Source organism: Alosa alosa, chromosome 7 (assembly GCF_017589495.1).
Source record: "Alosa alosa isolate M-15738 ecotype Scorff River chromosome 7, AALO_Geno_1.1, whole genome shotgun sequence".
In the NCBI taxonomy this organism is placed as follows: domain Eukaryota; kingdom Metazoa; phylum Chordata; class Actinopteri; order Clupeiformes; family Clupeidae; genus Alosa; species Alosa alosa.
Window position 1 is genome coordinate 1818107 of NC_063195.1, and position 12500 is coordinate 1830606.

At 41.6% G+C, this 12500-nt stretch overlaps 1 pseudogene; it reads right to left on the reverse strand.

Annotated features, from left to right (window-relative positions):
* Positions 1-12500, reverse strand: part of LOC125297295 — a 26673-nt pseudogene that overhangs the window by 8233 nt on the left and 5940 nt on the right.

A 12500-nucleotide genomic window follows, 5' to 3' on the forward strand; every position in this document is an offset into this window, starting at 1 on the left:
CTTCTGGGTATGTAGCATTGTGGCATAAAGCTTAGGTAGTTAGCTTGAAATCCCCAGTGTTCTTGTTTCCATGTAGTTTCGTGTTGCAGCCACAGGGTTGCAGCAACAGCACGTAGACTAGCCTACAGGAAAGCTGTTGCGCATGAACTCATTCGAATAGTTTGAAAAACGTAACAGCTAGATATTCTGTCTTCTCATTTTGTAGACCTAAAATGAAGAGAGATTTTATCTTAGTTTTTATTTCATGCAAAACATTTTAGTCCTGTCTTTTTTCGTCAACAATAATGCATCTTAAGATAGTCTTAGTCAGTGTTTCAGGACATTACTGCCGCCTCGGCCATCGCCTCGCCTTAGTCATGAAAAAAAAGGTCGCTGATCTAACATATTTCCTCGCCTCGCCTGACGAAATTAACACTAGAGGGAAGGGAGGGGGGAACAGAGAGAGAGAGAGAGGGAGGGAAAAGTGAGAGAGTGAAGCAGGGGAGAGAGAGGGAGAGAGGGAAAAAAGTGAAGGAGAGAGAGGGAAAAGAGACCTGGTAAAAGAAGGATGTGGCATAAGACTGCTGTGGACGCCGCCCCTGGATACAGAGTCAGCAGGACCAATCACATGCGAGAGCTCCTTTGTGACATCATTGTAGAATGATGACTCCCGATACAGAGCAGCCAAAGACTTCTCTTCTGCACACACAAACCAGTCAGGATGAGACTGTGTGTGTGTGTGTGTGTGTGTGTGTGTGTGTGTGTGAGAGAGTGTGTGTGTGTGTGTATGTGAGAGTGTGTGTGTGTGTGTGTGTGTGAGAGAGAGAGTGTGTGTGTGTGTGTGTGAGAGAGAGTGTGTGTGTGTGTGTGTGAGAGTGTGTGTGTGTGTAAGAGAGAGAGTGTGTGTGTGTGTGTGTGAGAGTGTGTGTGTGTGTGAGAGTGTGTATGTGTGTGTGTGTGTGTGTGAGGGAGTGTGTGTGTGTGTAAGAGAGAGTGTGTGTGTGTGTGTGTGAGAGAGAGTGTGTGTGTGTGAGAGTGTGTGTATGTGTGTGTGTGTGTGTGAAAGAGAGAGAGAGAGAGTGTGTGTGTGTGTGTGTGTGTATGTATGTGTGTGAGAGAAAAAGTGTGAGAGTGAGTGTGTGTGTGTGTGTGTGTGTGTGTGTGTGTGTGTGTGTGTGTGTGAAGGACCTGTGTCTGGTTTGGATTGGGGTTTGGTTTCTCCGTTGGTAATGTCCAGGAAGAAATCTGCAGGATTGTTGAAAGGCTCACATTCATAGCCTACACACACACACACACACACCAAGTTCATTCAGTTATTGTCAACCAAAACTTTAGTTGATCTGCTAGTTAATTAATTATGTCTTGTGTATTACAATATTGTGTGTGTATGTGTGTGTGTGTGTGTGTGTGTGTGTGTGTGTGTGTTAGGGCTGTCAATCTTCTTCCATAACCCAATTTGAATTTCATTCATTATTATTTTTAATAATCAAATTATATTTGAATATTTAATGCTCAGGTTTGGCCAATTATTAAGTGTGCTTGCAAAGTATTTTTCCCGTCTCCTTAATTTTTTGTCAGCCCTAGCGCCTAGGCCCTTTGAGACAGAGACACCGTTCCAACTTTAAAACATCCGGTTTGTACCGGTGTAAGTTGGTCGCGAAGATGACGCCAGGTGGCTGGTCGCTCGTCCGCCATATTGGATTGAACAGAAAGGTCACAAATTTGATCCGAACGCCAATTTAAACTTGACGACATTATCCTTGGACCAAGCCTCACAAAAGTTACCAGAAGGATTTTTGATTTTCGAAAGCCGTTTGCCCTGCCACAGCTAAACGAAATCGGGCGGCGAAGCTCGAAACAGGAAGTCATCCATATCTCAGGAACACTGTCACATATCGATACCAAATTTTGTATATGAACTGGGGACTCCAATGTGAGGGTGCATAAGCCAAAAAAAAAAAGAAATATTCCAAAAGTTTTGGCAAACCACCCACAGGTATTTGGTAACTCTCACCATTCACCTTTTGCACCATTCACCTTCTATCACAATGCCTTCCATGTATGCTCAATGCCTCTGGGCAGCCACAATGTCTCCAGGCAACCTTGCCCACTCATGAAATCCTTGCTCTGCCATGGGATAGTATGGACTTACGAACTGAAATAGCAAGGAGAACAGTAGCTATATATAGCTTACATAATAGAGTTGTTTTCACATTGACGGTATTCAAATTAAAATTTTCATTATTGTTAAATATCATGATGGGAGAGTATTATTAAAAAACCTTAAACCTATACTGAACTCTTACATCTCAGATAAGTGGCAATCTGGGATTAATGTACCAACAATAAGCAAGGAATGTGAATTTTGGCACATTTTCATGATCCACTGGGTCGTTATGGGCCACACAAAATACGGTGTTGCTAAAATTACTCCTATTGTGGCTATTAGAGACATGCGTTCATGAGTATCCAGCTACATTCAATGAGTTAAGTAAAATACATTCACACACACAAAAAAAAACATCACTAATGTTGTGGACATTCCTTTATTCTGAGATACATCAATAGGCTCTCAAAACAATCCCAAACAGACATAAGGTCTTTATAGAGCAAATCCATATAGATTATTTGTCAAATAAAACAGTAAAACTGAATTAGGGGATGGATATATAACATTCACACTCATAGCTCATATTTTTAAAATAAATCAGTGAAAAAGTATCCAGCATTTTAATGCCTTAGTCATATTTCATAATTTCAATGATAGCCCAGTTTGAGAGGTGCAAGACGTGTGACATTATTTATTTTTGCAGCCAATCACTGCTATTGTTTTATTTTATTGATCTGATTTTAGTCATAGAAGCTAAATTCGAAGGCAGGCCACAGGTAAAATCCAACGAACCGCATTCACCCCGCAAGGCAATAGTTGAATAGAGCTTTTGAGGTATTGCCACTGCTCCAACACTGAAAGGCACTGTTAGAATGCTTGGATCAAGCCAGGTTCAGCATAGCGTATGTCACTGTCTGCTCACGTTGGTGACCGGACCAGGGCAAGCACACTTTCGCAGTTCCCGCCGGAAATGCAGTCTAGTTAATATTTACTATGCATCTCCATACACTGTATAAAGGGCAGGGCTTGCAAACGAAATTTTTCAAACGTTCCGTTCCGAACGGTTCAGGTAGGCCTATGTTTAACGTTTTCATTCTTGCATGCGTTCCGCCACCAACATATCGGTCCTGAACCGGTTCGGAACGCAAAATATCGTTCGTTCTTAAAGTTCCGGCAGTGTTTGGCGGGCCTATCAAGTCTAAGAAGACTATGCCCAAAAATAATAAATCACAGGCGGCATAGTTCGAATTACAGGAATATCAGTTTTGGGGGGGGTCAGATAATTTTTCTGATATTGTGAAAAAATATCATTACAGTTACAATACAAGTCAACTCCTATTTTCACTGTAGGAACATTTTAATGTAAAGCGATTTCAGAAACCCCTATTGTGGACCGTACCATTTTAACCACCGGGCGCTTAGAAGCAACTGAGCAAGTGTCAACATTGAATGACAAAACGCTAGGTAAATTCCTCCAGTAGGCAAAATTCGGTTTGCTGCTGACGTGCATGGGTAAATGTAAGTTGCTAACTGACGTCTAGCTTGTTGAAAATGTGTTATTTTACAACCTTCATTTATAAACGTGTTTGTTCTTTCATAGCTCATGTCACCTCTTCATACATAGAATTACTGGCTACTTACCTGCTACTTACTTACCCACTGAGGCTAGTAAAGTGGACCTTGTTTAGTTACCAAGGTTACCCACACAGCAGTAGACTCCTAGGCGGATCCGCCTTCAAGTCGGCAAACCCGCGTGACTGTCGCATTCGTTTTGGTGCCGCACAGAGGATCAGCTCCGCCTTCAGGCGGCCCCGTAAATTCTACTGTCAAACAGCGGATCCTGAGTGGACCCATGTCGGATCCGCGGGCGCGGACGCGCTTATACTGTAACGGTTGAACATAACTGTACACCAAGAGCCAAGAAGAGTCATACTAGTGGATATTTTCTTTGCTGGGACACGGTTGCGCTGAACCCTCTCGAGTAAGTGATATTTATTAATATATTGCGACATTCACAATAGCTAAACATTGGCCTTTGTGGTTTTATAATCATCATGTTTATTGATTGTAATGACGTTGTTTGATATTAGGACTAACGTTAACGTTAGTGCAACCAGAGACGTTTGTCATTTTGTGCAAGTTTGTGCAAAGTTAACGTTATTGTTAGCTGTGATGCTCATATGAGTCTGTAGCCTATCTGATTTAAAATGGGATAGCAATTTCGGCAGAATATGTTGTGGTAGTGTGATTTAAAAAACACACATTGTTATTTAACATTAGTCTGGTCTTGTCTGTTTTAATGTGTCGCTGTTGTCCATATAGTGCTACTATGCTAGCGCATATAGCTGCTAGCTAGCATGCTGCCAGGCGCAATTGCATGTTATTGCTAATGTCTATTAGTGCTATACATATATTGAAATCACGTTTATGCGATGCAAACCTTGATTAAGGTGATACTGGCACTGGTATTTCAGTCAATGAAGTCAGTGAAGCACTCGCCTGCTATGATAGCTACCTACAACTTTAGCATGTTGACTCACTGATAATGGTTTAGCCCTAGCCTCTAGCTAGCTGTGCATTAACGCTTGCATTTTGCCAAGTTTGGAATCATAACATTACGTAACTTTAGTTTCTATCTGCCATCTTTGTAATGAAAGCCTCGGCATTTTAATCACTGTTTAAGTCGGTTCAGACAACTATTGGCATCTGTTTGTGATTTATTATGCTAACGTAACTTAACTGTATGGAACTTGGAACTGTATGGAATCAAGTAATACTTTCTGGGTTGTTAAAATGTAATGTGAACACATTCCCGTAGCATTCCAAAATAGACCAGAGATGCTATATGTATATTTGGAAATTTTGGGATTACAATGACCATAATGATATCGTTATGTAACAGCCATCGTTTCGGGGACTCTGATGACAGTGAAGAGGCAGAAAATGGTGACTTTGCATCTCTGAGGTACCTTCCAACTCGCCTGGTATATCAGTTGAAGCCTCAAGCCCAAGCCTATTGCACTGGCAAAGTAAGTAATACTCTCTTAACATTGAAATAACTAAATCATAATATTAATATTAGAGATATGGTTAACATTCTTAGTGCTAAAGACATTCCCCTCTCTTTGTATCTATTCCTCCAGCTCCACCATCTCGCCGAGTGCCAGGCAGCCGAGTCACTACCCCTCAACCTGGAGAAAACTGTTAAGGTAAAGACTGATCTCTGAAATAATATTGAATACAGTGGCCCCATCTATATTAACACAGCAGTAGTCACTCCATTTCAGACCAACAGATTGCATCTGCATTACCATCTCAGATTTTCTGCATACTTTATCCATTACTTTCAAAATCTCAGCCAAATATTTTGTCAGTTAAAACATCTGCATTCATGCAATATTGCCTGAAAAGTTCATTCATTATTATCAGATTGTATTGAAACACATTGATTTCAATGTCAGTCCATTCATGGAGTTGATATAGATAGTGCATACCAAAATATTGAAACATACAAATTCATGTCCAGCATGACCAGAGATTTGATTTTTGTTTGCCATTGTTTGTAGTAGCTCTCAGCCTACCATGGTTAACAGATCACAACCATTTATCTCCCTTAGCACCTCACCATGGGGCAGGACCGCAACACTCTTCACCACCTCAACTCCCTGCACCCGCATTTAACATGCGGAGAGTTACTCAAGGTAGGGACTGATCTCTGAAATATTAGTGAATAGAAAGGCCCCATGTGTATTATCAGTCATGGTTAACAGATTTAATACAATTTTATACTACCATTTAATAAAAAAATTAATTCCCCTCGCACACCGCCCACCTCACTATGGGCCAGGAACGGCAGTCCCTCCTCAACTCCCTCCACCCCCACACCAGCCCTCAACGTGCAGCGAACAGAGGAGCTTTGTAAGTCATGTTTCTTTTTAAATTTAATCTCCTTAATACCTATCTCATATATTGTATTGTGTAAGCATACTTGGCTTTGGATGCTACATACCATAAACATAAACATATGTGTCTGTTTGATTACAGGTGCTGTCAGGAAAAACATGGTGACACGGTCTGCCACGGACACTGAGGTCACCAAACACGCAATGGTGGATCGGGCAACGAGGAGATGTGTTCTGCCTCCATCCACACAAATGGAGTAATAGGAGAAATAAGCATTAAACAATCTTTTTATTAAACTTCTTGTCATTCACCAGTTATTCATTTTCTGACATTTTAGCTGTGCATAGCGCAGTATTTCATTGAAGTTGTAGCCTATTAGATAAAATATTTCATGTCTGCACTGACCTAGGCCTATAAAGCACTAAATTAGGTTTTGACCACAAAATGAATGTAAAGTAGCCTAGGCAATGTAGGCTACTTAACAAAACAGAATAGCTTATAACCTGTAACTTTCCATAAATGTCCATTTTATATTTCCATTGAGTAGTGATCACGGTGTACAGTAAATTGATGTCTTGACTTAAGCCTTTTCTGTTAGGGTTATTGACAGTATTGTTAAGTTAAAAAATAGGAGCAGGCAATGCAGATTAATCGTGAGGGCCTATATTGCTGTAGTAGCCTAGTGATAGTTTTACTTTTATCCTATAGTTGCCTAGTTTTATCCTACAGCAAGAACAGAAGGAATTTTGAAAATGAGATAAACGGGTCCAAACGGACCCGGCCAGATGAGCCTTTGAGTCCCGTTCTTGGTCTGGCGGATGTATGTATCAATTTGCGGATCCCAAACGGACCGCCGCTGGAGGTAAGGTTTTAATCGGCGGATGCGGAGTGGATGCGGAGTGGATGCAGTCGCGGAGCCACGGGCGGGGTCCAGCGATTCGGCCAATTAGCGGATCCGTTCCTGAGAGCATCTGGACTCCGATCACCGGGTCCGTTTCAAGGGTCAGTTCGAAGGCATCATACCTCCGCCCGGGGAGTCCTTTTGCTGTGTGGGTAGTTAGCAAGGTAATTCTCTATTTAAATAAACCTTTAGCCTACATTGTGGTGAGGTAAAATCAATTGTCATTTCCAAGAAGATGAACTCTATAGCCTAGGTGTCCATTCTTATTATATCTTGAATAAATTATTGTGCCCTTTTGAAATTAGTTTGGCACAGATCCTGTGTTTTTATTTTACCGGTAGTGTTGTCACGATACCAAAATTATGACTTCGATACGATACCTGCCATAAATATCACGATGCTCGATACTGAAACGATACTACGGCAAATTCCTAAGATACCTGGAAAAGAAAGGACTCATACCTCCTCCAAGTGTACTTCTTGAATTTCCCCTGGGGATCAATAAAGTATCTATCTATCTATCTGAGTCATTTGTGTTGAATTAGGTGCACTTTTGTAGTGTGCAGGTCAATTCTGGGTTCTAAACTTCCTACATAATTATTATTTTTATAGTCAGTAAAATAGTAGGCCTACTTTGTGTAATTAAGTCCTTTATTTTTTGTTATAGTTCATTTACATTGTGTTGTGTTTTGCCAATAAAGTAGCTTTAAATAGCCAAACTAGGCTAGATCAAGGTCAGAATGCTATGCAGAGGGGCCTAATCTTTAGGCCATCTGATGTACAGTATAGGCTTCCCTAGGCCTTCCCGTGTTCATGGGATTTCTTTGACAGTTGCAAAGGGAAAAATGTGAGGATAGTCTTCTTTGCGCCCAGTGTACAAGTACAACGTTCCAACCACTCAGGTCTTCGTCAGATAGGCCTACACCATTACCTGTTGCAATATGTCTGTGTGCATTCCTACATTAGCCCACGTCTATTTCTTTGATAACATGATTTGCTACACCGTAACAATAAGCCGCTATTATTATTAGGACTCAACACGCTTTGGTGGTATTATATGCTGTGGGCTTTAATTAGCGCATTTCGGGTAGCCTATCCTACATCTGGGCAAATACTTATTGAACAAATTGCAGTCTACATGCCATGACAAATATTACCAGTAGTACTGACCGAACATGAAATAGATTGTTTACAAGTTATGGTAATGTTATTCTGGTGTGAACATTGCGCTTTCATCACGTTAGCACCCTATGATTACAGCTCGTTATGTCTCGTCAAAATTCATTGATGAAGGAAGGTTCGCTTTATCCCAGAGAACCTTACTCGCTTCCTTAGGCTAGACTAAAACAGAAGAGAAGAACTTGGCACTAACCATGTAGTCGTGTTTTCTATAGCATATTCATTAACCTGCCGTTCTTTGAACAAAAATGTTGGGATATGTCTGCGAGGTGTTTAGCCAAGTTCCATGCGTAGCCTACTGCTTTTAAATGACTTTGAAACATATTTCACAAACGGGCCTCTGTGTACCTGATGGCTTGCCTTCACTATTCGCGATGTATCCGAAATAGTTGCAGATTTCACTTCACCTTTGTTTTATCCACAAGGCGGGGACGGTCGGCAAAGAACTACTGTATGTTGACGTTGGCTGCGCACTCACTCACTCAGAGCTGCCTGCTTGACACGCCCACTTGCCTAGATGCATGCAAGGAGCAATGAGAGCAGCAGTTCACGCAGACACAGAACGTTCATTTTAATAAAGTATCGATTCTAAAAACGTTGGAAATCGTATCGTTTTTTGCGTGAAGGCATCGTGATACCTTTTTAGTATCGATACACCGTGCAACACTAATTACCGGTATGCACAAGAGGGTCTGATGTAGCTAAGCCTACATAATATCAGTGAAACCTGTGGAAACATAAAAAGACCCAAGTAGCCTAGGCTAAATATCTGCTAGTATTTGAATTTGTTTTTAATTGGTTGGTATTGTTTTTACATTATATTATTTCATATTTCTAGTTTAATAAATGTAGTTTCATCTGAGAACCCTGATACTATCTTAATGAAACTATTTTATTTTATTCAAAGAGACGCTATGAGGAAAAGGAAAGGGCACACAGACATCAGGGACTTTTTTGGTGCTAAAAGAGTCAGCAGGAAATATTAACACTAAGATCTACAAACAATTACATTAAATCATATGTGTTAAGGAAAGGGGTACCCAGCAGACAGGAGAGGCACAGGATAAAAGCCGTGAGCAGGCCGCAGGGAGACGACACGATGAGGGCAGAGGGCAGAGTTGATCAAAACTCTTTGGATATACAGTATAAGAACGATGAGATATTCTATAGCTTACTGATTATCAGTTTGTCGCATGTTTAGACCTTGTATGTGTGTTGCACAACACGTTGCACTTGGCGATCACGGTGGGGATTGATATGGTAGTGGACCATGATGGTCAGAAGAAGTGAAGGAGCAGTACCCCCCAATTATGGTGGGGTAATTCGCACTCTGACAGGCGGCATCCAAAAACATTCAGATGGGCTATCCATCCCATAGCCTACAGACTTACTGTAGGCCTAACCTATGCCTATAAATAATTTCTTATCAAAAATATTTCTGGATACGTGCTAAACTCCTTACCTGGTTGTAGCCTAAGTTTTATCCATATGGAGATCTTCAAAGGCTTGCGCTATAATTCCAACCCTGTTTATAAACTAACCTGTCTGTTGCTGACAAGGCCTATCTCAAATTTTCCGTTTAACTCCTCTACATAGAATAGGCTATAATTGCACAAACAGACTTTAAAACGACAAGGCGTGGACAGGCAAAATAGGCTGTTACGCATAGGCTACAAACAATTTCCAAATCAGTTTCAGTAGCCTACGCTACGAGCTGGCCTAAGATCTGAAGTGGCAAACGGATAGGTTACATTACAACAGCAAGACAAAACATACACATTTGGACCAAAGGTCTATTTATTCGGCTTTTTTCAAACTGCAGAAATCAAATTATTAGGCTGTTCACCTACAGTAGTTGGCCACATAAGCGGCTTGTTAGCTCACATTAACAGTGTGAATCGCGGGCTTGTTTTTAAGCACAACCGCAAATAGTCTCCCCTGACATAGGATATGCTTTTGTGAAATTGTATAAAATATATAGAGAATGAAAAAAAAACTTTATTAACCGGTTTTGTGGATTTCAGAATAACGTTTCTGTTCTGGAACAGTTGAAGACCATTTTGTTTTCGTTTCCGTTCCTCGTAAAATTCCGTAAAATTCTGTTCGTTTTCGGTTTCCTTTTTCCGTTCCTTGAACCGGTTCGGAGCCCTGATAAACGGGCTTATGCATTGCCAATGCCACTATAAACGCGTGGTTGACTTGTTACATTGAACAAATCTACAAATCTTGATTAGTGGGTTAGCGAGGTATGTTGCGCTCAAATCCAGGGTATGCTGTGACACGAAAGTGGATCTGTCATTTATCTTACAGGTGGAGCTCCGCCTCTACAAACATTTTGGTCAGGAGTGATCTCCGTGGGTGCATCGCTTCTGCCATATTTAGATTGTGCATTAGACGTGACAAAAGCATTTTGTTTTCACATATTCGCTAAAGTTAGCCAACACATAAAAAAAACACCCCAAAACACCACATTCGAATAGTAATTTCCAAATTCGATTAGTATTGATTTTTTAAATATTCGATTTATATTCGAATTTAGAAATTCGTTCCAACAGCCCTAGGTGTGTGTGTGTGTGTGTGTGTGTGTGTACCCAAGCTCTTGAAGTAGTCCATGGTTTTGCTTGTGGGCCCGACGTATACCACCTCTCCCTTATGCAGGAGAGTGAGGTGATCAAACCGCCTGAAGATAGAGTACCGTGGCTGGTGTATGGAGAAGATGATGGTCTTACCGCACCGAGATAACCTACACACACACACACACACACACACACACACACACAGAGAGAGAGAGGGGGGGGGGGGGAGAAGATGATGGTCTTACCGCACCGAGATAACCTACACACACACACACACACACACACACACACACACACACACGCCATTGTATTTGCCATATGAATTAGCCAGGCAGGTTCTATTTACCATATGAATTAGCCAGTCAGGTTCTATTTACCATATGAATTAGCCAGGCAGGTTCTACATATGAATTAGCCAAGGGGAACGTACCTATGTTCCCCGGGTCCTATGTTCCCCGCTATGTATGGGACCGGGGAACTTAGGACCTTTTTTTAAAACCATAACCCTAATCCTAACCCTGAGCGAGGAACATAGGACCGGGGGAACATAGGGATGAGCCAACCGCATTCTTTTTACCATATGAATTAGCATGTTCTCTTTGCCATATGCATTAGCCAGGCAGGTTCTTTTTACCATATGAATTAGCAAGTTCTATTTACTATATTAATTAGCAGGTTCTATTTACCATATGAATTAACAGGTTCTATTTACCATATGAATTAGCCAGGGAGGTTCTTTTTACCATATGAATTAGCCAAAGATGTTCTTTTTACCATATTAATTAGCATGTTCAATTAACCATATTAATTAGCAGGTTCTATTTATCATATGAATTAGTAGGTTATATTTACCATATGAATTAGCATGTTCTGTTTACCATATGAATTAGCCAGACAAGTTCTATTTACCATATGAATTAGCAGCTTCTATTTATCATATGAATTATCAGGTTTTATTTACCATATGAATTAGCCAAGCAGATTCTATTAGCAGGTTCTAATTAGCAGGTTCTATTTGCCATATAAATTAGCCAGGCAAGTTCTATTTACCATATGAATTAGCAAGTTCTATTTACCATATTAATTAGCAGGTTCTAATTACCTTAAGAATGCAGTGTGCATGTACCTGTGCAGCAGGGCCATGATGCTATTGGCCGTGTTGGAATCGAGCCCTGTGGTTGGCTATGGTCGTGTAGTGTGCGTGTACCTGTGCAGCAGGGCCATGATGCTATTGGCCGTGTTAGAATCGAGCCCTGTGATTGGCTGTGGTCGTAGTGGGCGTGTACCTGCAATGCAGCAGGGCCATGATGCTATTGGCCGTGTTAGAATCGAGCCCTGTGATTGGCTGTGGTCGTGTAGTGGGCGTGTACCTGTGCAGCAGGGCCATGATGCTATTGGCCGTGTTAGAATCAAGCCCTGTGATTGGCTGTGGTCGTGTAGTGGGCATGTACCTGTGCAGCAGGGCCATGATGCTATTGGCTGTGTTGGAATCGAGCCCTGTGGTTGGCTCATCCAGGAAGAGGAGGGAGGGGGAAGTGATCAGCTCCATGCCAATACTACAGCGCTTCCTTTCCCCACCAGACAGCCCCCGCAAGAACTCCGTACCTATCTAAACACACACACACACACACACACACACACACCACACACACACATCACCACCAGACACACCCCGCAAGAACTCCGTACCTATCTAACACACACACACACACATCACCACCAGACACACCCCGCAAGAACTCCGTACCTATCTAACACACACACACACACACACACACACACACACACACACATCACCCCAGACACCCCTCGTAAGAACCCCGTTCATCTATCACACACACACACACACACA